Source organism: Sus scrofa, chromosome 14 (genome assembly GCF_054392235.1).
Source record: "Sus scrofa isolate SSC_HxYL_T2T_F1_AM1 chromosome 14, Sscrofa_HxYL_maternal_Yorkshire_Landrace_v2.0, whole genome shotgun sequence".
Taxonomy (NCBI): Eukaryota; Metazoa; Chordata; class Mammalia; order Artiodactyla; family Suidae; genus Sus; species Sus scrofa.
The window spans coordinates 18,624,862-18,652,360 of record NC_139396.1 but is presented as its reverse complement, the minus strand read 5'-3'; the positions used below and the strand labels follow the sequence as shown (position 1 = coordinate 18,652,360).

The window sequence follows — 27,499 nt, the reverse complement described above, 5'->3', positions numbered from 1 at the left end:
AAAAAGGGTAACATATTAGGCGTTTAGTAGTGAGCAGTTCTAGAGAGGATGAGAACTTGGACTAGAAACTGAAATGTGCATTTTGGTCCAACCCAAAATAAAATGACAAAGGGACCCCAAATCTGCAGGATGAAATGTCAATGGAAGAGGCAGATAGAGTATTGAGTGTTTGTGCTTCGTGGGGTTAAGGACAGAAATAAGGGACAAGAAGACAAGTTAATGTACTAAATATCCCAGAGATCTGTTTTTTTTTTTTTGGTCTTTAATTTATTTTCCTTTTTAGGGCCAGACCTGCAACATATGTGAGTTCCAGAATAGGAGTCAAATCGGACCTACGGCTGCAGGCCTATGCACACCCACAGCAATGTGGGATGCAAGCTGTGTCTGTGACCTACAGCATAGCTCAAGGCAACACCAGATCCTTATTTCACTGATGGAGGCCAGGGATCAAACCCACATCCTCATGGATACTTGCCAGGTTCGTTTCTGCTGAGCCACATTGGAAACTCCTTGTATTTCTAGGATTTAAAAAATCAACTACGCATGAAATGCATGTGCACCTTGAGAGAGTGCCAGTATTTTATCCAGCAATGTCCACTCTCCTTTTGGACAAAGCCAATCCCACCTAAGACCTGGCTTGCAAGCCCTGCTTATAAGCTTGTGAATTTCCTGTCTGCATCCCATAACCTTCCTCTTGAGAATCTAGGCTCATCATTACCCATGGTCCCATCTGCATCCCTTAGAAAACAAAACAGAGACAAATGAAAAACAGTTCTCTGACTCTTATTTTCATGTTGGGAATTAATGTCACCTTATCACTCTCCTAATGATATGAATGAGTAGTCATGTTTTGTGTGGTGAGAAGAGAGGACAATTAGGAAACTTGCCAAGGGAGATAAGGGGTGGAAACCTAATAGGACTGCAACCAAATCTCTTGGGAGGTGAAATTCATTCTCTGCTGTAGCACCACTACAATTCCTACTGATGTTAGGGTGTCGGGGAAGGCAAGAGAGGTTTATAAGGAGTGTCCCACATTGAGAAAAAGACTTGGGAAGATGCTTCAGAAGCTTCTTAGCCCTTGCAAAGAAAAATGGACTCAAAAGAGAGTGAGAAGCTGAGGTGAGAGGATTTCAAGCAATATCATGGTGAGCTTTCTATCAAGTACCTCTTGATGGGGGATTGAAAAAATAAACAATTTGGAAATATTTCTCTGTATTTGAGCTCTTATAATGAAAATTTTAAATGTTTTTCAACCAATAACTTCATATGAGAGGATTGGTGAGGCAAGCATTGTACCCAGGCTCTCAAGAAGGGCAGGCTTCTTGTTGTCTCCTCCCCTTTTTCAGCCATTCAACTGATTATTTATAAGATCCTCACTCATAGCTCTGATATAGTATTTGAATGCATCTTCTCAGGGACCCTGATAGAAAATCACATTGTGGAAAAGTGACATTCCCAATTCTGCAATCAATTTTTGTTTACTACCTCAAAACCCTACATCCTAGAGGCAGAGATAATCAAATTAGCTGAAATGTAATTAGGGAAAACCAGTCATGCATGTGGGTGTCTCAATGTCTTTTGGACCCTTATCTCTGATTATTCCTGCAGAGAGCTTCAGGACAGGCACTGACAGCTGAGGAGAAACATCTCTGGAAATGGATCACAAGCATCAGAAGACAGGTAATCTCCCACTTCCTGATGGAAATTTAAAGGCACTGAGAGATTCCAGGTTTGTGTCTTGTGGACGTTTCAAGTCTGTGCCCTTGGGAGCTCTGGGTGTTGTTAGATGTAAGGGCTCATGAGAGGTATCCTGTTGATGAAGAAATGCTCCAACGTTGCAGCTAACCGGAGAACGGTCCTGATGGTTCACATTTCTTTGCAAAGTATGACAATGTCAGGTCAGTAAGTTGAATCTGCTCCTATTTGTTGGTTGGTTGATTGCCAACGGAAATTCTGTGATGTAGTCAAAGAAGTAGGGAGGGAGAGTACAATTGTTCCCAAAGTACCTGCTGTGCTATAATTGGCCAAGATTGTCAAGTTTACTTCACAAGGATAACCAAAACCTTACAAAGGAAACACCTATGAATCAACCTTTATTGAAAAACTTCCATGCATTAACTAACTACACTGAGAGCAAAACATTCGAGTAGAATAAATGCATTTGGAAAAGCTCTAGGCATGGAAACAGGAGAAAGTTCTCTCAGAGTGTTTTCCATGTCTACAATTCATTGCTAGAAATTCTTTTTAATGGAACCCTAAGGCTTGCTAGGTAAAAGGACCTAATATTTCTAGAAAAAACAGTAAGCAAAACTAAGGAACTGCAGCCCAAAGGGCAGAATGCCCTTGGCCCAAATTGAGGATACTGTGCTTAGGCTGGAGCTCTCCAAACTCTTTCATGGGGATCATATCTAAATGGACGGTTTTCAAGTTTGCAATTTGAATGTGGGAGATCATCTCACAAGAGACAGGTTGAAGAGGAGAAGGTCAGAAAGATCGCAATGAGAAGACATATCAAAAAAACTCCCCAGAGGATGCCAATTCTCCATTATATTCCTCTCTTGAAAGAATTCCTGGGCTAGGTATTCACACATCCCATGCCAGCAAGCATGCACATGTCCGCTAGTGGCTAGGGCTGTCAGGTGCAGGGACTACCCTCCACCAACCGCTCCTAGCATCTGTTGAGGCGGGTCTGATTGGGAATCCAGTAGCACATGCATGAGGGCAGAGGGTGGTTTCCCAACGGGTGGCCCGCCTGGGGGTGGGGCCTGTCATGGTGGCCTTTCTGCTTAATTCTGTGAAGGCCCTGGTAAGGCATATGGGGACTTTTCACGTGTTGGGTGTGAGCCCTCAGCACTCTTTTACACTCTGTAGGATATCTGGGCCCTCCTCTGTGTGGGTTCATGCCGGCATGGAGTTAAGGTCCGGAGCAGTGTTTCACCACAGTTTATTGGCAGCACTGTGGGTCGGGCTGCATGAAGACTTGAGTGATTGCAGGGCCTCCAGAGGCAGGTGCATAAAGTTTGTGGGCCATTCAAATGTGTGCCAATCCAGCATGCAGTTCTCAAGAGTAGGAAAGCTAGACAGAAACATTTCCAATTGGAAAACCCTCATGCACTTCCCAGGAAGTAGCGCAGGTCACTGGAAAATCAGTGAAGAGCCAAGGTACATGATCATAGTTTCATTGGTGTCTCCTTCAGAACATAAAAATTACTGTCAATGCTCATATTCAAAAGGCATGCTTGGGTCCATGGTGGGGACAACTTTCCTGAATGTAGTGCTCACCATCTCTTTGTAGTCTGATGTAAATCATGAATGATGCACAAGCCTAGATGGGGTTCAGACATATTTAATAGGTTGTTGGGAGTCTGGTGGGTGGTCAGATATCTGGGTTGGTTAGGTCTATGGATATGTGTGTATAAGGGGAGTTCATGCCTGTGTTTTGGTGAACGTTTTTAAGGGTGAGTGTTATATTTGAAGGGTTTTGAGATGTAACAGAGGCACACTCAAGGAGTTGGTGTTTAGGTGTTTGTAAGTTGGTGTTCAGGGGAATATTTGGCACGTGGTGTTTTCACCCATGAGTTTTGGGATTGTGTGTCTAACGGTGGACTTGGATTATCTGCCTATGCATAAGGGCCATGTTTGGTCATTACGGGGGTCTGTTCGTTTGGGTGTACAATCCATTTCTGTTGTATATGTGGGGAATGTAGTGAAACTCTGTGGCCGGGACTTCAACCCAGCCAAAATTGAGAGTGGGACTTGAATCAACCTGCACGGTAGCTTGGCACTTGAACCCAGGATCCCAGGTTAGGAGTGGACTGGAAAACAATGATTATTTTTTTTCCTTTTTTTGGTTTTATCTGCCACATGTGGAGGTTCCCAGGCCCAGGATTGAATGCCACAGCAGCGATCTGGATGGCTGCAGTGACAAAGTTGGATCCTTAACCTTCTGTGCCACAAAAGAATGACTCAAACTCCTCAAAACCACTGTCTTCTAAGGAAAAACCTCTCTCCCAGTGTCAGGACTCATGATGCTCAGGCTTTTCTGACTCATTGCGGAATGAATTCAGCTTGAGACAAAGCAGCAGGCAATGAGCGAGTTTTTTAGCATAAGACACTTGTGAGAGAGAGAGAAGTAGGCTGGCAAGGGAGCAGAGCAGCCCCAAGAACCAAGAGAGCTCCATTTCTATAATCCAAGGAAAAGAGGAGAAGGGAGAAGTCTGCCTTCTTCCTCATTTGGGGGCAGATGTCAAGGCTTACATCTTTTGTCCCTCACTTTGCCCCTACATGGCTTACCCAGGTCAGTCAACAATGCTATTGAAGTCCTGTGTGTATTACCAGGAGTGTGGTAACATGTACAATATGGCAATTCATCTCAGGTTTCCAGCTAATGTCCCCATTTACCTAGTTTTGTCCCCTGTCATCTATATTTCTGTCGTGGGTATGTGAAAAAATGCTGCTTTTCAAGGACTACTAACTCCATGATTCATGCAACAGGATTTACTCTTCCTATGTGTTGTCCTATGTTTTAAGTATGGGGGTTTGTGGCTTCAGCATGTCTGACACATACAGGCCCCTGGTCTTCCTTCAAGTTAGTGTAGATCATAGCTGGGTTCCATTCCTTGAGTGCTCCTCAGCTTACACCAGTTCCCCAAACTCTGTTAAACCTTGTCTTTCACCCCCAGTGGGACTTTTCATGTATTTTAAGTGTCCGAATCTATCCTTATCTTTAGGATGATTATTTGTGTATTTGTAGCATGTTGTATGCTTCTTGGCTTTTCTGTGTAGCAGTTTTTCAGGAGCTGTGTGTGTGTCTTTTGATGTGTTTAGGGCAAGTCTGAAACTTTTATGAGACTGGTGAATATTCCATAGGTGGCTGTCCTGTGTTTCTGTGCTTCTGTATTTGCATGAAGGCTGGGGGGGGAGTGTGATTTTATGTATATGCAGAGCATGTATTATATGTGTATTTGGAACCAAATGCATAGAGGTTATATGTTGCCATATTTGTAGTGTCCTGGGTAATTGTGGGTATATTTGGGGCTTGTGGAGAGGAGTTGTTTGTATGAGTTTGTGTGTGTATTCAAGGGGCATGGTCATTTGGTAGCATATTTGCTGGGGCTATGCACTTGTATTTTTCAGTAGGGATATTTTAGGCCTAAATATTTGGGGAAGTGCACATGTGTGTTTCTTTGTTATTTATTATTTATTTATTCATTTATTTTTTTTCCGCTGTACAGCATGGTGACCAAGTTACACATACATGTATGCACAGGTTTTCATCGCATTGTTGTGTGGCAGTGTAAGTATCTAGACAGAATTCTTAATGCCACACAGCAGGATCTCATTGTACATCCATTCCAAGATCAATAGTTTGCACCTGTTAACCCCAAGCTCCCAATCCCTCCCACTCCCTCCCTCTCTCCCCGGGCAGCCACAAGTCCATTCTCCAAGTCTATTATTTTCTCTTCTGTGGAAATGTTCATTTGTGCTGTATATTAGATTCTTGTTATAAGTGATGTCCTATGGTCTTTGTGTTTCTCTTTCTGACTTATTTCCCTGAGGATGAGTGTCTCTAGTTCCATTCATGGTGACACAAATGGCCTCATGTCCTTTTTTATGGTTGAGTAGGATTCCATTGTGTATGTATACCACATCTTCCCAATCCAATCATCTGTTGATGGACATTTGGGTTGGTTCCCATGTCTTGGCTATTGTGAATAGAGCTGTAATGACCATGCAGGTGCATGTGTCTTTTTCAAGGAAAGTTTTGTCCGGATGTATCCCAAGAGTGGGATTGCATGGTTATAGGGTAGTTCTAGGTATAGATGTCTAAGGTACCTCCATGTGGTTTTCCATAGTGGCTGTACCAGCTTACATTCCCACCAACAGGGCAGGAGGGTTCCCTTTTCTCCACAGCCCCTCCAGCACTTGTGATTTGTGGACTGATGAATGATGGCCGTTGTGACTGGTGTGAGGTGGAATCTCATGGTCGTTTCGGTTTGCACTTCTCTAATAATCAGGGATGTTGAGCATTGCTTCAGGTGCTTGTTGACCATCTGTGTATCTTCCTTGGAGAAATGTCTCTTCAGGTCTTTTGCCCATTGTTCATTGGGTGGTTGGCTTTTCTGCTGTTGAGTTGCATATGTTGCTTGTATATCCTAGAGATGAAGCGCTTGTCCATGGCATTGTTTGAAACTATTTTCTCCCATTGTGAAAGTTGCCTTTGTGTTTTCTTGCTGGTTTCCTTTGCTGTGCAAAAACTTATGAGTTTGACTAGGTCCCATTGGTTTATTTTTGCTCTTCTTTATGTTGCCTTGGGAGAAGGACCTGTGAACATATTCATGAGGTTGATGTCAGAGAATGCTTTGCCTATGTGCTCTTCCAGGAGTTCGTATGTGTGTTTCTAATGGAGAGATGAGGTTCTGTGTTTATTCAGGGGAGTTGGAGACTTACATTGATGTGTAGGAGAAATATGTGCTATGGTTATGTGTTAGTAGATGCAGGTGTGTGAGCTGGCTCCTCTTATCATTTGATAGATGGAAGTCATTTCATATGTGGTTTTCTGGAGATATGTCCATGGGTCTTACTTGCATATCCATGTTTGTATGTCTATCACCAGGTGCATGACTGCGCAAGTCTTGTTCGCATGGCTTGGAGTTGTTAGGAGTGTGCAAAGTATGTTCCTTTGGAGAATGCTAAGGTGTTATGTGTTTGTTCCTAATGTTTTTGTTAATAGGTACTAAGAGATGGTCTGTCTGTGTCTATCCAGGGGAGGGTAAAAACATACATACATTTGACACACATACACTTAGAGTGCCCTTTGGTGTCTATGTTGGGGGAGGAGGAGGGTGGTTGTATTTTGAAGAGGTGGCATCACGCCTAGTGTTTGGGGCATCTGTATGTCCAAGGGTTGGGAATATCTGGATGTGTGTGTCCATAGGTGTTTGACATTTGTATATGTATCTTAGTCAGTGTAGGCTACTTGTGGCTGTGTGTGTATTTGAGTTCCTGGAGCTTATGTGGTATGTATTCTGAGAGGTGTGAGAAGTCTGTGTGTTTGGAAACCAAGAAACGGTGTAGGCTGTGTGTGTGTTCAGGAGTCCTGGATTGGCTGTGTTTTAGGGCTATGGCATGGCATACAGGCTATGCATGAGACAACTGAGGACTTGCTGGTTTTCGTGAGCCTGTACATGTAGGTATTCCACATGGACAACTGGTTGGTAGGTAGGTTGCACCTGTTTTATTCAGGCCCATGTTTTGGATGTGTATAGAGTTGGAGTGTTACCAGCTAGAGTTCTTGGCCTTCCTTAATCAAGAGCAGTTGATAAGATGCTGGAGGAGAAACTCAGTGAAGGCTTTATTCAGGACACCTGCTTCAGCATAGAGGCACTGAAGCAATCACCAGGTTCCCTCATTCACCTTCTCACTGAGTAGCGGTGAGCTAGTTCCTTCTATGGGGTGAGGATAGGGGCATGTCCAGGGATTGGGCCGGGGGGTGGCTGAGGGGGCTTGCCCACCCCACCCCTTTAGTGTGGTGCATGTAGGGGGCATGCATAGTCCTCTGCCTTTGCTCTCTGTTCTTCAGAAGTGGCAGTTGTATTTTTCCCATGATTTGTCCGCAATGTGCAAGCAGAGTTCTTTCTCATTGTTTATACTTTTGCTGTATTTTGTTCCCCAGGAGACGTTTGTCCAGGTGCATTCCCTGCAGCCACTGCAGCCACTGCAGCCAAGGGTGCCAGGTCCCAACCTGTCTCAGTAGGAGAGGCAGTGGAAAATTCCAGGTGAGTAGGAATTTGTCTGTAAAACTTTAGAATTTGTGTCTATTGAGACATGTAAACTTAGGCGGTCAGTTTGTATGGTGATTCACACTGAGGATTAAAAGGTACATGTGTGCTCAGAAGATACACACACACACACACACACACACACACATACGTATGTGTGATGTCCTTTGCTTACATCCCCTGGTGGGTGTTGAGGGTCCTCCTCAGAGTGTAAGTGGATTTTATGCACATGCATATATGAAAGGGCACTGGAACTGGTTCAGACTAGCTTGGGATAATCAGCTCTGTGTTCAGTTACCTCAGCTTTGTAATTTGAGTTTGCTCATGTTTGGAATATTCATACCATGCAGATATCACATCTGAAATGTCACCTGAGTTTCTTGAAGAGCTTCAAAAATGCATTTAGAGCATATCACACTCATCTGTGTGTTATGACTTAATTATGTGGCAAGCCAGAATCTTCAGGCATCATTGGTGTGTGTGTATATCACATTATATTTGAATTGTGAGTGGGGCATCCTGGGTGATGTGCCATTTTATGTGTGCCTTGGCCCTTCATTCTGAATCACAGCATTGCTCCTCTCAGGTTGATTCAATCTTTAGGGTCAAGAATTCCTCCCTCCAAATGCTGGTGAATTCCAGTGGAAATCATGTGGATGGATTTAGGGTATCTGTACCTTAGGCAGGAGGACACACCTTCAGCATTTGTATGGTCCTAGAATCTGGGGCCCTAGAAGGGTGAGGCTGATTTCAGATCACTCTCTAGCACAGAACCTTCTCAGGTGTGTGGTTGGCTGACAAGCAGCAGTGAGGAAGTCGTGGGGATTAATGGATAAGAGGTAAGGTGGGCAAGTGTTCTCCCAGGAAAACCCCCTGAGAATCAGTTGGGCAGGCACAGGTATTCCTGGCTCTTCTGTGGCACAGCTGGTAGGCAAGGACACCGTGCACATGGGGTCCAGATGTTTCAAGTCTCTAGAGCCATGTGTCCCTGTGCCCAGTTGCCCCAGTGTGGTGGGAACTACTGTTGGTCAGGCTGGTAAGCTGTGTCAGCAATTCTCCACCACCATATCTCTGTGGAAACCCAAGTCCTCAGGGATAGGCAAGACCTCTAGGGTCAGTGAGCTGACAAGGACAAAGGTGGGGAGGCCTTGTCACTAAGGGAGGCTTGGGGAGTGAGGCCTGGAGAGCCTGGGGAGTCCTTCTCTGAGGAGATATGGCTCTGATATTCCCAAACCTTTAGACATGGTCCCTGTTCTTTTCTGAAGTTTCAGGATGCTTCTAACAATGGGGAGTTCATCTCAGGTCCTTGGTTCTCAGATGACCTGACCCTATTTTTCTTTATTCCACATCCAGCCATCAACCCAACAGGGAGCCATATGCTCACTGTGTCCACCAGCTGACCCTACAGCCTCCTGCTTCCCTTCCCAAAATAGACCCCTCTATTTTGACTCAGCCCCTGGTTTCCATACAGTGAACTGTTAGTGACCTCTAGGATGATATTCAAGAGCCTCAACCTGAACGGGCTTGCAAAATAGTAACTTTTAATAAGCCATTCCTAACATCTTTCCTGCTCACACTGATAGGTGGACAATTCCATCATAGTCACAAAGAAGGGTGAATCTGTGGCAGCCTTTGGAGCCTGTGGAATCTCGTTTTGTAGCATTTGGGGTTCCATACATTTAAAAGGTCACTCAGCCTGCTTCAGCTTCCCTTTTAGCAGATTGATAAATAAACGACAGAAAATAATGGTCTCCAGAGGAGACAGTTTGGGGGGTGGGGGGATGTGCTTGGGCTGTGGATGGAAATCCTGTGAAATTGGGTTATTATGGTCATTGTGCAATTACAGATGAGTAATAAATAATAATAGTAAAATAAAATAAAATAAAATAAAATAAAATAAATAAATCATGGACGGTAATGTACAGCATGGTGACTGCAGTTAATACCGCGTTGTGTGCTGGAGAGTAGCTGAGAGAATGGATCTTAAGAGTCCTTGGATGCCCTAGTGGAGAGTGGGTTAAGGATCCAGTGGTATCATTGCTGTGGCTCAGGTCACTGCTGTGGCGCAGGTTCAATCCCTGGCTCAGAAACTTCTGCATGTCACAGGCACAGCCAAAAGGAAAAAAAAAGTTCTTATCACAGAAAGAAAATGTGTAACTCTTTGTGGTAATGGATATTAACTAGGTTTACTGTGATCATTTACACTGATAGTTTTAGCCACTACCCTTCCTATTTGGATGACTTTTATTTCTTTTGTTTGTGTGTTTGCTGTGGATAGAACTTCTAGTAATATGTTGAATACCATTGGTGCTGAGAGTGGGCATCCGTGTCTTGCTCCATATTTTCATGGGAAGGCTTTCAGCTTTTCTCCATTGAGTATTATATTTTCTGCGGGTTTGTCATAAATGGCTTTATTTATGTTAAGGATTTTTCCCTCTTAGACCCACTTTATTAAGAGTTTTGATCATGAATATATGTTGGACTTTGTCAAATGCTTTTTCTGCATCTTTTGAGATGATCATGTGGTTTCTGACTTTTTTGTTAATGTGGTGCATGGCATTGTTTGATTTGAGTGTGTTGAACCATCCTTGTGAACCTGGGGTGAATCCCACCTGGTAACGGAAAGTTTTTCAAAGTCTATGAGTCATTTTCTGTTCTACACAGAAGTTGTATCCATATTTTTTAGATCCCACATATAAGTGATAGCATATGATATTGGTGTCTCACTGTCTTACTAACTTCACTTAGCGTGATACTGTCTATATCCGTCCATGTTGCTGCAAGTGCCATTAGTTCTTTCTTTTTAATGGCTAATATCCCATGGTGTTTATGTACCACCTCTTCTTTATCCATTCTTCTGTTGATGGACATTTAGGTTGCTTCCAGATCTTGGCTATTGTAAAGTGCTTCAGTGGACACTTGGGTGCCTAGGTCTTTTCAAGTCATGGATTTCTCTGGATAGATGCCCAGGAGTGGGATTTCTGGATCATATGATAATGCTGTTTTTAGTTTTTTTGAGACGTGATCATAGTGTTTTCCACAGTGGCTGTATCAATTTTCATTCCCACCAACACTGTTAAGAGGGGTCCCATTTCTCCACATCCTCTACAGCACTTATTTATTGCAGATTTTTGATGATGGCCATCCTGGTGGGTATGAGGGAGTACCTCATTGTATCTTGATTTGTATTTTTTTTAATAGGTAGTGATGTTAAACTTCTTTTCTTGTGCTTTATGACCATCTGTCTGTCTCCTTTGGAGAATTGTCTAAGTCTTCTGCCCATTTTTTGGAGGTGATTATAAATTTTGGAGATGAATCCCTTGTCAGTTGCTTCATTTGCAAATATTTTCTCCCATTCCATGGGTTGTATTTTTTTTGGTTTGTTTAGGGTCTCCTTTCCTGTGCAAAACCTTCTAAGTTTATGTATGTATGTATGTATGTATGTATTCATTTGTTTGTTTGTTTATTATTTTTAATTCATTGATTTTAGATTATAATGTGTTTTTTTCCCATTATAGCTGTTTTTCAGGATTCTGTCAATTTTTTACTCTATGGCAAGGTGGCCCAGTCTCACTTACATATATATCTTTTTTCTCACATTATTCTCCATCATAAGTGTCTAGACATAGTTCCCAGGGCTATATTGAATTTTATTACATTTATAGTTGTTCAGCAAACATAACAACCTGATTTTACAGCATTTCCATCCCAAACACCCAGCCCACCCCACCTACTCCCCAACTTGTCTCCTTTGGAAACGATTAGTTTTCCAAAGTCTGTTAGTCTATTTCTGCTCTGCAAAGATGTTCATTGTATCGCTTTTTTAGATTCCACCTATAAGTGATATCATATGATGTTTGTCTTTCACTGTCTGACTAACTTCACTTAGGACAATAATTTCTAGGTCCATCCATGCTACTGTAAATGACATTATTTCATTTTTTATGATTTATTTTATTTTATTTTTTTGCATTTTAGGGCCAAACCTAGGGCATATGGAAGTTTCCATCTAGGGATTGAATCCCAGCTGCAGCTGCTGGTCTACACCACAGTCCAAGCAACATGGCATCAGCCACATCTATGACCTACACCACATTTGACAGCAATGCCAGCTCCCTGACTCATGGAAGAAGGCTTGGGTTCAAACCTGCATTCACATGGATACCAGCCAGATTCATGACCACTGGGCCACTGTGGGAACTCCCATCATTCATTTGTATGATTGGGTAATATTCCATTGTGTATATGGACCACATCTTCTTTATCTCCTCCACTGCCGATGGACATTTAGGTTGTTTGCATGGCTTGGGTATTGTACCTAGTACTGCAATGAACATTGGAGTACAGGTATCTTTTCAAGTCATGTTTTCTCTGGAGAGATGCCCAGGAGTAGGATTGCTGGATCAAGGGTAATTCTATTTTAAGTGTTCTGAGCAATCTCCACACTCTTTTCCATAGTATTGCACCAATTTGCATTCCCACCAAAAGTATGATAAGGGTTCCATTTTCTCCACCCCTCTTCAGCATTTCCAGTTTGTAAACTTTTTAATGATGGCCATTCTGGGTGGTGTAAGGTAGTTCCTCCTAGTAGTTTTGATTTGCATTTCTCTAAGAATTAGTGCTGTTGAACATCTTTTCATGTGTTTTTTGGCCATCTGTTATGTCTTCTTTGGAGAATTGTTGGTTTAGGTCTTCTGCCCATTTGTTGATGCGGTTATTTTCTTGTTTGTAATTGAGCTGCAGGGGTAACTATAAATTTTAGAGATGAACCCCTTGTCAGTCTCTTCATTTGCAAATATGTTCTCCCATTCTTTGGGTTGTCTTTTTGTTCTGTTTAGGGTTTCCTTTGCTGTGCAGAAAGTTTTAAATTTAATTAAGTCCCATTGATTTTTTTTGTTCTTATTGTTATTACTCTAGGAGGTGGATCTGAGAAGATATTGCTTTGGTTTATATCAGAGAGTGTTTGGCCTATGTTTTCCTTCAAGAGTTTTATATTATCTGGTCTTATATTTAGGTCTTTCATCCATTTTGCATTTATTGTTGTGTGTGGTGTTAGGAAGTATTCTGATTTCATTCTTTTCCATGTGGCTGTCCAGGTTTCATGGCATCATTTATTGAAGGTACAGTCTTTTCTCTATTGTATGGTCTCGCTTCTGTTGCCATAGATTAGTTGACTGTAGGTGTGTGGGCTTAATTCTGGGCTTTCTATCCTGTTCCACTGATGTACATTTCTGTCTTTGTGCCAGTACCATATGGCTTTGATGCTTAGTAGAATAATCTGAAGTCAGGGAACTTGATTCTTCCAGCTCTGTTTTGCTTTCTCAGGATGTCTGGCTATTCTGAGCCTTTCATGCTTTCAAACAAACTTTTAGATATTTTCTTCTAGTTCTACAAAAACTGTCCTTGGTAGTTTGATAGGGATTGCATTGACTCTGCAGATTGCCTTGGGTAGTACAGTAATTTTGATAATATTGATTCTTCCAATCCAAAAAGATGGTATTTCCATCTGTTTGTGTGACCTTGGATGTCTTTCATCAGTGTCTTATAGTCTTCAGAGTACAGGTCTCTTGTCTCTTTAGGTAGGTTTATTCCTATGAATTTCATTCTCATTGATGTGATCGTTGATGGGATTGTTTCCTGAATTTCTCTTTCTGATCGTTCATTCTTCGTATATAGAAATGCCATGAATTTCTGTGTATTAATTTTGTATTCTGTGACTTTTCCAAATTCATCAATGAATGCTAACAGTTTTCAGGTAGCATCTTTAGGATTTTCTAGGTATAGTATCATGCCTCCACAAATAGAGTTGTACCTCTTCCTTTCCAATTTGGATTCCTTTTACTTTTATTTCACTTTCTTCTCTGATTGCCATGCCCAAGACTTCCAAAACTATGTTGAATATTAGTGGTGAGAGCAGACATCCTTCACCACAGAGGGAATTCTTTCAGCTTTTTACCATGCACAATGATGTTAGCTGTGTGTTTGTCATATATGCCCTTTAGAATGTTGAGGTAGGTTCCTTCTGTACCCATGTCTGAAGGGATTTTATGGGTGTTGCATTTTGTGAAAGTCTTTCTCTGCACCTATGGAGAGGATGATATGGTTTTTATTCCTCAGTTTGTTAATGTGGTGTATCATACTGTTGGATTTGTGGATATTGAAGAATCCTTGCATTGCTGGGACAGATCCCACTTGATCATAATGTACAAACCTTTCAATGTACTGTTGGATTTGGTGTGCTAGTATTTTGGTGAGGATTTTTGCATCTAGATTCATTGGAGATGTTGGCCAGTAGTTTTCTTTTTTGTGGCATCTTTGTCTGGTTTTGATATCAGGGTGATGGTGGACTTCTAGAATGAGTTTGGAAGCATTCCTTCCTCTGAAAGTTCTTGGAATAGTTTCAGAGGAATAGGTGTTATCTCTTCTCTAAATGTTTGATCGAATTTCGTGTGAAGCCATCTGGTCCTAGACTTTTATTTTTTGGAATTTTTTAAATCACAGTTTCAATTTCTGTGCTTGTGATTGGTCCATTCATCTTTTCTAGTTCATCTTGGTTTAGTCTTAGAAGATTGTAGTTTTCTAAGAATTTGTCCATTTCTTCTAGGATTTCCCTTTTATTGGTATAGATTTATTGGTATGTAGTAGTCTCTTAGGATCCTCTGTATTTCCGTGATGTCCTTTGTAACTTCTCCTTTTTCATCTCTAATTTTATGGATTTGAGTCCTCTTTTTTTTTTTTTGATAAGTCTGACTAAGGGTTTTTCAATTTTGTTGATCTTTTCAAAGAACCAGTTTTTATTTTTATTGCTCTTTTCTATGGTTTTCTTCATTTCTATTTCATTCATTTCTGCTCTGATCTTTATTATTTCTTTCCTTCTTATATCTTTAGGTCTTGTCTGTTACACTCTCTCAGGCTGCTTTAGATGTGAAGATAGGTTGTTTATTTGAGCTTTCTCTTGTTTCCTGAGGTATGCTTGTATTGCTATAAACTTCCCTCTTAGAACTGCTTTTGCTATAGCCCATAGTTTTTGGAGTGTTTTATTTTCATTGTCATTTCCTTCTATGTATTTTTGAATTTCCTCTTTGATTTCTTCAATGATCCATTGGTTGTTTGGTAGCATATTGTTTAGCCTCCATGTCTTTGTGTGTGTGTGGTTTTTTGCAATTTTTTTTCTTGTTGATTTCAAGTCGAATAGCGTTGTGTTTGGAAAAAGATGCTGGATATGATTTCCATTTTCTTAAAGTTACCAAGGCTTGATTTGTAGCCCAGAATGTGATCATTCCTAGAGCAAATTCCATGTGCACTTGAGAAGAAGTGTATTCTGCTGCTTTTGGATGGAATGTGCTATAACTCTCTATTAATTCCATCTGGTCTAATGCTTCATTTAGGGCCTGAGTTTTCTTGTTGATTTTCTGTCCGGATGATCTGTCCATTGCAGTAAGTGGGGTGTTAAAGTCCCCTGCTCTATGGTGTTGTTGTTAATTTCTCCTTTTAAGGTTGTTAGCAGTTGCCTTATATATTGAAGTGATCCTGGATTGGTCCTTTGATCATTATGTAATGCCCATCTTTGTCTCTTATCATATTCTTTATTTTCAGGCCTATTTTGTCTGATATGAGTATTATTACTCCAGCGTTTTTGATTGCCATTTGCATGGAATATTTTCTTCCATCTTCTCATTTTCAATTTGTATGTGTCCCTAGAAAGTGAAGTGGGTCTCTTGAAGACAGCATATGTATGGGTCTTGTTTTTGTATCCATTCAGCCAGTCTAGATCTTTTGGTTGGGGCATTTAGTCCGTTTACATGTAAGCTATTTACTGATTTGTATGTTCTTATTGCCATTTCATTAACTGTTTTGGATTTGTTGCTGTTGCTCTTTTTTCTTCCCTTCTTCTCTTGTTCTCTCCTTTTGTGGATTGATGACTACCTTTAGCGTTGTATTTGAGTTGATTGCTCTTATTTGTGTGTGTATCTATTGTAGGTTTTTGGCCTGTAGTTACCCTGAAGTTTTGAGATAGGCGTCTCTCTCTCTCTGAGAGTTTTAAGTTGTTGGTCTCTTAATTGGAAGTGCATCTCCAGTGTCCTGCATTTGTACCCTCCTCTTCTCCCAATTTCTGGATTTGGTAGCATATTGAAGCGTGGATGATTTCCTACATTTACCGTGTCTATGCCTTTGCTGTGTCTAGGCCTTTACTGGTGATCCTTGTCATTTGTAGTGTTTTGGTTTCTAGTTGTGGCCTTTTCTTTGCCTCAGGAAGTTCTTTCAGTATTTGTTGTAAATCTGGGTTAGTGGTGCTGAAGGCTCTTAACTGTTGTTTGTCTGTAAAGCTTTTGCTTTCTCCTTCAAATCAGAATGAAAGCCTTGCTGGGTAGAGTAATCTTGGTTGGAGATTTTTCCTTTCATCTCGTTAAGGATATCGTGCCACTCCCTTCTGGCCTGCAGAGCTTCTGCTGAAAAATCAGCTGAAAATCTTTTCAGGATTCCCATGTATGTTATGTGTTTGTTTTCCCTAGATGCTTTCCATATGTTCTCTTCGTCTTTAATTTTGTCCAGTTTCATGAATATGTGTCTTGGGGTGTTCCTCCTTGGGTTTATTTCATATGGTACTCAGTGTGCTTCCTAGATTTCAGTGAGTGATTCCTTCCCCATGGTAGGGAAGTTTTGGCCTATTATCTCTTCAAATAGGTTCTCTGGCCTTTTCTCTCTCTCTTCTTCTTTTGGCACCCCTATAATGCAGATGTTGGTGCATGTAATGTTGTCCTAGAGTTCTCTTAGACTGTCTTCCAATCTATTCAATCTTTTTTCTTTTTCTGTTCCACATCAGTGATTTCCAATAGTGTGTCCTCCACCTCACTTGTTCATTCTTCTGCCTCATGTATTCTGTTGTTGGCTGCTTCTAATGAATTTTATATTTCAGTTATTGTATTTTGCATCTCTGCTTGCTTCAGTCTTAAATTTCGTATTTCTTTGCTCAGTGTTTCCTGTAAATTATCAGTCTTTGCCTCCCATCTGTTTCCAATGCCCTGCATCACATTCATGATCATCAGTCTAAAGTCTTTTTCCTGGAGGCTGATACTCTCCAGATCACAGCTGTTTTTCTGGGGGTTTTCTCTCTCCTTCATCTGGGTTATGGTTCTCTGCCTTTACATTTTTATAGGTTTTTGGTGTGGTCTCCTTTTTCCAGAAAACAATGTGGTAGCCCCTCTTTCTTCTGAAGTCCGCACCCTTTGTGGCTGAAGTTGATATGGGGGCTTGCTATAGGCTTCCTGATGGAAAGGACGGGTGCCTGCCCACTGGTAGGTGGAGCTGCTTCTTATCCCTCTGGAGGATGGGTCTTTGCTCTGGGTGAGATTAGAGGCAGTTGTGTGATTAGGGTGTCTTTAGGCAGCCTGTTTACTGATGGGTGGGGCTGTGATCTCACCTGGATTCGTGTTTGACCTGGGGCTTCTCAGCGCTGATAGGTGGGGCTGGATTTTCCCAAAATGGCCACCTCTAGAGGAACACATGCCAGTGAGCACTCCTGAGACTTTTGCTTCCAGTGTCCTTCCCCAGCAGTGATCCACAGTCACTCCCTGTTTTCCCAGGAGATCCTCCAAGAACTGCAGTCAGGCCTTCCCCAGATTCCCATGGAGTCTCTACTTTGTCTGGGACCCTGTGGATATGAAAGCCTGTGTGTACCTTTCAAGAATGGGGTTTCTGTCTCCCCCAGTCCCATGGAGCTTTAGCACAGAAGCCCTACTACCCTCAATGCCAGATGCTCTGGGGGCTCTTTCTCCCAATGCCATACCCCCAGGTATGGGGATCCAATGTGGGACTCAGAACTCTCGCTCCTGTAGGTGGGTCTCTGTGACACAGTTCCTTTCCAGTCTGTGTGCTGCCCACATGATGCTCATGGGCTTGTGTATGTCACATAATAGGCCTTCCTACCATCTTGATGTGGTCTCCTCTTTGTTTCTTGGAGTAGGATATCTTTTTTGGAAGTTTCCAATCCATTTTGTTGAAGGTTGTTCAGCATTTGGTGGTAATTTTGTTGTTTTGAAGAGAGCAGGTGAACTCCATTCCTTCTGTCCTGCCATCTTAATCCAGTCCCCTTCTCCTCATTTTTCAACTGGGTTTTGTTTGTTTGTTTGTTTTGTTTTTGCTGTTGAGTTGTATAAGTTGTTTGTTTGTTTTGGAAATTAAGCTCTTGTCAGTTACATTATTTGAAACTCTTTTCTCCCATTGCATAGATTGTCTTTTTGCTTTTTTTAAAGTTTTCCATTGCTGTGCAAATGCTTGTGGGCTTGATTAGCTCCCATGTTTTATTTTTGTTTTTTCATTCTATTGCTTTGGGGGACTGACCTAAGAAAACCTCTCAATGTTTGATGTCAGGGAATGTTTCGCCTATGATCTCTTCCAGGAGTTTTATGATGTCTTATCTTATGTTTAAGTTTTTAAGCCATTTTGAGTTTATTTTTGTGTACGGTATGAGAGTGTGTTCTAGTTCCATTGATTTACGTGGAATTGTTCTGCTTTCTCCATACCACTTGGGGAGGAGACAATCTTTCCCTGATTTTGTATTCTTGCCTCATTTGTCAAAGATTGTTTGACCATAGTTGTCTGGGGTTATTTCTGGGTTCTGTATTCTGTTCCATTGGAGTGTATGTCGTTTTGGTACCAGTACCACACTGTCTTGATGATTGTAGCTTTGTAATATTGTCTGAAGTCTGAGAGAGTTATGCCTCCTGCTTGGTTTGTGTTCCTCAGGATTGCTTTGGCAATTCTGAGTCTTTTATGGATCCATATCAATTTTTGGATTGTTTGTTCTAGTTCTGTGAAAAATGGCATGGGTAATTTGATAGGGATTGCCTTGAATCTGTTGATTGATTTGGGTAGGAAGGTCATGTAAATGATATTAATTCTTCCAATCCAGGAGTGTGGAACATCTTTCTGTTTCTTTGAATCCTATTTAACTGTCTTGGGTGAAGTTGTAGAGTTCTCAGCATGGAAGTCTTTCACCTCCTTGGTCAGGTTAACAGCTGTTGCCTTATGTTTTGAGGTAACCGTCTTTCGGGTGTATATGTATTTACCATCCCTATGCATGCTTCTTGGATTGATCCTTTGATCATTATGTAATGACCTCGTTTGTCTCTTATAATATTCTTTATTTTAAGGTTTAATTTGTCTGAAAAGAGTATTGCTGCTCCAGCTTTCTTTTGACTCCATATGCATGGAATATTTTCTTCCATCCCCTCGCTTTCAATTTTCATATGTCCCTAGAACTGACGTGAGTCTCTTGGAGACAGCATATATGTGGGTCTTTAGTATCCATTCAGCCAGTCTATATCTTTTGGGGCATTTAGTCTAATGACATTACCATTTTATGAACTGTTTTGTATTTGTTTTTGTTGGCCTCTTTTCCTTCCCTTCTTGTCTTCTCTTGTGGTTTGATGAGTCTATATAGTGTTGTGTTTGGACTGCTTTTTATTATTTTTGTGTGTATTGATTGTAGATTGTTGGTCACAGTTCCCATGAAGTTTTGATATAGGAGTCTATCTATATACAAATTGTTTTTTTTTTTTTTTTTGTCTTTTTGTCTTTTTTGTTGTTGTTGTTGTTGTTGCTATTTCTTGGGCCGCTCCCGCGGCATATGGAGGTTCCCAGGCTAGGGGTTGAATCGGAGCTGTAGCCACCGGCCTACACCAGAGGCACAGCAACGCGGGATCCGAGCCGTGTCTGCAACCTACACCACAGCTCACGGCAACGCTGGATCGTTAACCCACTGAGCAAGGGCAGGGACCGAACCCGCAACCTCATGGTTCCTAGTCGGATTCGTTAACCACTGCGCCATGACGGGAACTCCACAAATTGTTTTAAGTTGTTGGTCTCCTAGTTGCAAATGCAACTCTGGTATGCTGCATTTGTACCCTCTTTGGCTGCTTTCTGGATTTTTCAGCATATTTGTGTGTGGATGATTTCCTGCCTTTACTATATGTATATGTATATGTTTACCGGTAAGCCTTGTCGTTTTTAGTATTTTTTATTTTAGTGGTGGCCTTTTCATATCCACCTCTTGAAGTTCCTGTAGTATTTGTTTTAACGCTGGTTTGGTAGTGTTGAAAACTTTACTGGGCTTCGCTTGTATGTTATGTATTTCTTTTCCCTAGCTGCTTTCAACATTTTCTGTTTGTCTTTAATTTTGGTCAGTTTCATGAATATGTGTCTTGGGGTAGTTCCTCCTTCGGTTTGTTTTCTATTGTACTCGTTGTGCTTCCTGGATTTGAGTGAGTGGTTCCTTTCCCATGTTAAGGAAGTTTTTGTTATGTGCTCTGGCCCTTTCTCTCTCTCTTCTGCTTCTGGTACCCCTATAATGCAGATGTTGGTGCATGTCATGTTGTTTCAGAGTTCTCATAGACTGCCTCCATTTCTTTTCAATCTTTTTTTCTCTTCTGTTCCTCATCAGTGATTTCCACCAGTCTGTCTTCCATCTCACTTATTCATTTTTCTGCCTTCTGCATTCTGTTACTGTTTCCTTTGATGTGAATTTTTTTATTTCAGCTATTGTGTTTTTCGTCTCTGCTTGCTTAATCTTGAAATCCTCTATTTGTTGGGTTTTCTTGTAACTTGTCTCTCTTTGCCTCCAGTTTATTTCCATGTTTTTGAGCCATCTTGACTATCATTAGTCTAAGGTCTTTTGTGTGGAAGCTGATAATCTTCAGATCGTTTAATTGTTTTTCTGTTTTTTTTTCTTCTTCCTTTATCTGAGTCATATTTCTATGCCTTGTCATTTTGTAGAGCTTTTGAGTGTGATCTCCTTTTTGCAAACAATAGGGTTGTAGACTCTCATACCTGAGGGTTCTCCCTACTATTCTTCCTGTTACTCAAATGTGACCTCAAGTGATTTCTGGTCTGTCTACTTTCCCTTCTATGTGGGACACAGTGCATGAGAAAGAGCCTTCCTGGCACTGAGAGGTGAAGACTTCTAAATTTGGAAAACCTGACTCTTGATCAGTGATGCTTTCAGAGAAAGATCTGGATCATTCCAGATCAAGGAGAACTGTGCCAATTAAGAAAATGAAATCTTCATTAAACTTCAAGTTGTGAAGGCCTGTAGAGGGAGGTCTCACAACCTACTTCTCATGGTCAATAGCTTTTGTAAGCAGTGCTTCAGGGACATTTGGGGTGCATGTGCCTTTTGAAGGACATTTCAGTATAGGGAAATGTTTGATTTTGATGAAATATGATTTTCCATTTTTTTCTTTTTTGGGTAATTTTTTTTGTCCTGTGTAAGACCTCTTTATCAAGCCCAACAACCCAGAGATTTTTCTCCTAGTTTTTTTTTTTTTTGGTAAAAATTTCAAAGTCTCGAAATTTGCATTTGAATCTATGCCCCATTTTGTAGAGTTTCAATATCCGTTAAAAACTATCCCTTTTCCATTCTACTTCTCTATAACTTTTGTATTAAGCCATTCCAGTTTGCTGTATTGGTATGTGTCTATTTCTGTATTCTCTATCCTGTACACCAAACTATGAATCTATTCCTCCACCAATGCTAATCTGTCTTCCATAGGGCTTTATATGGAGCCTAATAGCCTCAAATTTTAATTTTCTTTCTCTAAATACTTTTAGCTATTTTGGCTCCTTTTCTTTATACATGTTATAATAAGCTTGTCCATGTTGACAAAAGCAATTCTTTTGGAAGTGGACAGTTTATTATGTGGAGTCTTCCAGACTGTGAATATTATCTATGTATATGCCTACACATTTGTTTAGGTCTTATAGGGTTTTATCATACAAATCAAATCCTCTATCAAAACATTTCTAACGAGAGTTCCCATTATGGGTCCCTGATGAAGAACCTGATATAGTGGCCATGAGGATATGGGGTGACTCTCTGGCCTGGCTCAGTGGGGTAAGGTACTTTTATTGCCACAAGCTATAGTGTAGGGTGCAGATGCCAGTTGGATATGGTGTTGCTGTTGCTGTGGTGTTGGTTGCTAGCTGTAGCTCCATTTTGATCCCCTAGCCTGAGAACTTCCACAAGCTGCAGGAGCAGCCATAAACTTATATGTATAACCAAATATTTCATTTTTTGGAACTGCTCTGTATTGCATTGTGTTTTTGGTTTGGGCTACCAGATGTCCCTTTTTAGCATTTACAAATATGATGAATGTTTCTGTGTTGATCTTCTCTCCTGAGACTTTGGTAAAGGAACCTCCATCTCTTCAGTGTACCTTAAGAGAATTGTTGGGATTTTCTGTGGAGGTAGCCATGCTATCCATGAACATGGACAGTTATATTTCTTCATTTCTATTCTGTATGTCTTCATTTCTTTTTCTTGCCATGCTGCATTGGCAAGTCCCTGCAGTACTAAGTAGAATGGAAGAAATGAGAAAGGACATTCTGACCTTCTTTTGAGTTTAGGAGGAAAACATTCATTCTTTCACCTTTCAGTAGGATGCTTAGTGTAGGTATTTTGTAGATGTTCTGTACTGGGTTGAAGGAGTGTTCTTCCTGGTTTTCTGAGAGTTTCTAACATGCATGGGTTGTTGAACATTGCCAAATGGTTTTTCTGTAGTAATTGATGTGACCATGTACGTTTTCTTCTTTAATCTATTAATAACAGCAAACTACACTGATGATTTTTAAATAATAAACCAAGCTTGTATTCCTAGAATAAACTCCATTTGATTATAATGCATTGTCAGTTCGTTTGTTCTTCAGATATTGGTTGAGTATTGCAATTTTTTTTTTGTAGTTTCCTTTCAGGAAAATTTAAGCTTGATTGTGAGACCTTTCTTCTTTTGTATTGCAGAAGCATTTAGTGCCATTTGTTTCCATCTTCACAATGGTTTATCTGGATCCAATCACATTTTATGGACTGTATCTTCCTTTGCATTCAGTTCTATTCATTTCAAAATTTTTCTTTGAGAGTCATCTTTAACCATGGGTTATTCAGAAGTGTGCATCTCAATTTCCACATATTTGGAGGCTCACTTCTCATTCTCATTGTTATACAAGGGGAAGCTTATACTTTGGACACGGTGGAGTGAAATGTAATGACTATTTGTTTATCTTATAGGTTGCTCAAGTGTCATTGGTGTGAACCTTTTGAATATTAATTTTACATGGGAGTTCTCAGACTTTTCACTTATACAGTAACCATAAGGGAATTGCCTGAATATATGAATTCATGCTGCTGAAGTTGTGTTTATCAAGGGAAGTTCACAGACAGAACAATAGTAGGAGAATTTGTGGGTCGCCATTGCACATTGTTTTCCGGGTCAGCACCCAGAGACTCTGTTCGGACCCAGCGTTCAGGAGAGGGGCCCAGATCTTGGGCTTGGTGCTTTTTATTGCATGATCAGAGAAGTCCAGGCCCCCTGTGGGCAGGGACTACCACCAGCATGGTGACATGCAGGATGCAGGTTGAGTAGCTGGCTGCGGGATGAGCGCTCAGGGTGGGGGAAGCTCCAGCCTTTTTCCTGCTGCTCAGGGTGGGTCTGTGCTGTGGGTGCAGCCATAAGTCTCAGAAGGCCAAAATGGCTGAGTCACGAGGCAGCACTTCCCATCTCTGTCAGCCATAAGCCCTGGCTATGGGCAGTGACCCTGAAGTCCCAGGAAGGCCAGGCTTTCTCCTGCAGGGAGGTTGTCTTGCCCAAGTCAGCCCTGCCCTCTCACTACTTCAGAAACCGAAATCTCATCACTCCTTCTTGCTACCTCCCAAAACATGGGATTGCCAAACTTTTGTTTTTGTCTTTTTGTATTTTCTAGTGCTGCACACATGGCATGTGGAGGTTTCAAGGCCAGGGGTCTACTCAGAGCTGTAGCCACTGGCCTATGCCAGAGCAACAGCAGCACAGGATCCGAGCCACTACTGCGACCTACATCACAGCTCTCAGCAATGCTGGATCCTTAACCCACTGAGCGAGGCTAGGAATAGAACCTGCAACCTCATGGTTCCTAGTCAGATTTGTTAACCAATGAGCCATGGTGGTCACTCCCCAAACGTTCTTTTTCAAATATTAGTAACATCATTTTCTAGAAGAAGTACAACCGAACCCCAGTTAACCAGGAAGCAGCTACTGCAACTAAGCAAGTTTCCCCTAAGACAAGACCCTTAGCTACACCCATGGGCTATCTTTGATTTCTCCTATGTGCTTCTGAGAAGTAAAATGTTGATGTTCAAGATCTCCAATGATCAGTGTGCTAGCAATAATTTCTATGAAAGCAGGAAGCTCCTCACCCTGAAGCAGAGAAGGTAAGGAGGCAGTAGGTGATAGATCTTTGCTCTGCTCCCACTTTTAAACCCTCCATATCCCTGCCATTTGAGGAAGGAAGGCAGTGCCTTGGAACACTACCCAGCTTCCAGGTGTGTCACTTCCCCTGTCTGACAAGAGGTCACCTGCAAGCCAGAGGGCCCAAATCCTCCCTAGTACACAACTGCTCCCTGCCCCCCACTTAAAAATTCCCTTCAGAGCCCTTTGCCTGCACAATTGTAATAGCTGTATTGTTAATATATGATATCTGTGACTTAGAAAAGTGTTACTCCTTACCTTGTTCTTGGAGAAACATGGCCTTTGGTAGGGAGAACCCAGACCAGGCGGCCCACAGCCTCTGTCAGGTGTGTTCCTTCAGCCAATGCTCTGATTCCATGTTGAGAGTTTTGGAGATGAGACTTTCTGTGTTGTCAATGGGCAGGCTTCCCCTTGGTGTGTATCATATCCAAAGGTTGCCCAGCACCTGCCTCTCCCTCAGACAAGCTGCAGCCATGCTACCCCTGCAATTAGGAACCTCCTTTATCCACCCTGTGGATGGTAGTCAATTCTCTGATTCCATGAATGTATCATCCGTTAGACCACTATTGATTTATTTTATTTTATGTATGTATTTTTTGTCAAGTTTGGCTCCATCTGCAGCATGTAGAGGTTCCCTGACTAGGGGTCAAATGTAAGCTACAGCTGATTCTGTTGAATGAAAATTCCATTTAATTAATTTTAATTTCATTCTTTTTCTTTTTTTGTTCTTTTTTTTCTTTCTCTTCATTTTTTTTTTTTTTTTTGGTGGGGTTCATTCTGGACATATGGAAGTTCCCCTGCTAGGAATTGAATTAGAACTTGAGCTTCCATCCTATGCCACAGCCACAGCAATGCAGGATCAAAGCTACATGACACTACACCACAGCTCGTGGCAACTCTGGAACTTTAACCAAATGAGCAAGGCTAGGTATCATACCCATGTCCTCACAGATAGCAGTTGTGTTCATTACCTCGGAGCCATGACAGGAACTCCTTCTATTTCATTCCTTTTATGGTTTGAAGAACATTAGTGTAATTTGTCATTTGCAGTCCATGCACCTTAATGTTAAACCTAGTCTATTTCATTTTTTGGTTTTGTTGCTTTCCTTTTTTGGCCACACTCTTGGCATATGGGGGTTCCTTGGAACAAGGCAGGATACTTAGGCCTCTTTCCCAGAGCAGGAACTCTATTCCTGGTCTTTGTAAAGTCTTAGGTCTTGCTCTTTCTAAAGCTATCTGGGTGTTGATGCCATTGGGGTGATGCAGGGATTTGACAAGGTGCAATACTCAGAGTTCCCATAGTGGCTCTCTGGAAATAAATCTGACTAGTATCCATGAGGATGCCAGTTCGATCCCTGACCTTATCAAGGGGTTAAGGATCCAGCATTGCTGTGAGCTCTGTGTAGGTTGAAGATGCATCTCAGATCTGGCATTGCTGTGGCATAGGCCAGTGTCTCCAGCTCTGATGTGACCCCTAGCCTGGGAACCTACTTAGGCCATTGGTGCAGCCTTAAAAAGAAAAAATAAATAAATCACGTTGGACTACTCCACTCAAGTCACTAGTCATCTACGAATTTCCTCTCAACCATTCCCATTTTTCTGTCCTCATTGGGACTAAGAGGCACCTGCCTCCACCATTTTGCCCATTGCAATAATCCCACTGAGAATAGTGGATTCTCCCCCATCGATGAGGCAGAGAAGCAGAAAGTCCTGTCCCTACAGCCAAGCCTTTTCCTCTCTGGCCAGGCCACGCACACAGGGCACCCTGGATGAGTGTAGGATCGTCCCAGCCTGTCATCTGGCCACTTCGGGGAAGCAGAGAGAAACTCCCTAAAGGTAAAGGCTGTCACCAGCCTCCACTCTAGGAACTGCTGAGTGTTCAGAAGGCTGAAAGGCACAAAAGCAGCTCCAAATCCCTTGAAGGTAGAGGGATGCAGATAATGGTAGAGATGCCCCAGATGCCCACTAGTCAGGCAGGCTTGAGAGACGGAGATGATGTGGGGGTTCCTGGGGATAGTGAAATCTGTGTGCTCCCCAGAGTAGCTTGATGAGTCCTTGTCTCTGTGGAGGAAAGATTTCATGGTTCAGCTGTAAATCCAGAGCACTTGTGACAGCCCTCATCCTTCTTTCCTCCAAAGAACACTCTGTGGAGCAACACAGACATGAGCCAGATGACAGTGGACCATGAATATTTCCCATAAAACTATCTTTGTCCACATTTTGCATACTTCATCCCAATGGTGCTTCTGTGCACACCCAGACCCAAATCCCTCACTACCTAACCCCCCGCAGGGCCACCCCTCTCCTGGCTCTGATAGCCTTGCCCTTCCTCCCTGCCCCCATGTCAGCCAGGATCAGTGCTGCGACTAAAGAGAGTCCCTAGGCTTCCTGTTGGGCTTGCACTGGAAAGCTGGCCCACTGTTCACTACTGGATGCAGTGGAACATCCTCCTCCCTGTGACAAATATGTTACACCTTCTCTTTTTGGTCTGTCAGGGTAAACAAGCCCCTGTCTAGGGCTGGTCTCCCAAAGACTCCCAGGTCAGTCCTGGGCATGGGCAGGTTCTCTGTGGTGGCCAGGCCTCCACACAGAGCCAGCTGCTGGGGAGGCTGGGCTGATGCCTATTCTCTGGGGGGTGTGGTGACCCAGTGAGCTCATTGAGTCCCCCAGCCTGCAGAGTCCCCACAAGGCCTGTGGTGGGGACTTGGCTCTGGGGCAGCACCAAGGACAGCAGGTTGTGCTGAGGTTCCAGGAGGAAGGTCAGGGTGGGGAGATCCTCCTCCTCCTTACTGGAGCTGTTCCCCAGCCCTCAGGTCTCCCTAAGAGGACAGGTCTCCTCAAGAACCTCATTGGCCCTGGGTCCTGATCGAGGTCCCTGAGGAGGATGGAGGGATGTCCTGACCTCTTGGAGAGAGAACTGAGCCTTTGAGCTGTAAGGCCACTCACTGCTGGCTGTGCCTTAGAAGGGCCTTGAAATCAATCTCTGGTTTGCAGGATTCTTTGGTGACCCCAGTCTGACCCCAGCGTTAGGGAACACAAGAGTGCCTTGGTCTCTGGTGGCACTCCAGTGGCATGGCTGCAGTGTTTGGGTTGTGCCCCAGGGCTGGCCTTCCTAAGAGCACAGGCTGAGGGTGATCAGGTGGAAGGGAAAGTGAGCGACTCTAATGTCCATTTCCTAAGCCTAGAGCATGCAAATTGGAGGGCAGTGCTGGGGGGCCATAGACCTGTGTGTGGGTGGTTTTAGGGCCAGCTGAAGCCTCATGTGCCATGGGAGGGAGAGGAAAGTGGGCACATGTAAGAGTCACATGTGAGGAAGTGCAGAACCTTTAATTTCCCAGGGGTGTCCCCACCAGCCCACTTCTTAGGCATACCTCATGGGGCTGCTTAGGCATGGAGGAGGGAGAAGAGTTAGAAAACTGACCATGTCCATAACCCAGAGGG

At 42.4% G+C, this 27,499-nt stretch overlaps 1 long non-coding RNA gene across 1 annotated transcript in view; it reads left to right on the top strand.

Annotated features, from left to right (window-relative positions):
* Positions 1 to 1,657: 1,657 nt before the first annotated feature.
* LOC146396377 (uncharacterized) overlaps positions 1,658 to 27,499 on the top strand; it is a 63,985-nt gene continuing 38,143 nt past the window's right edge. Inside the window, exons 1-2 of the long non-coding RNA XR_014828256.1 lie at positions 1,658 to 1,680; positions 7,676 to 7,778. This is a non-coding gene — a long non-coding RNA (uncharacterized LOC146396377). The remainder of the gene's footprint in view (positions 1,681 to 7,675; positions 7,779 to 27,499) is intronic.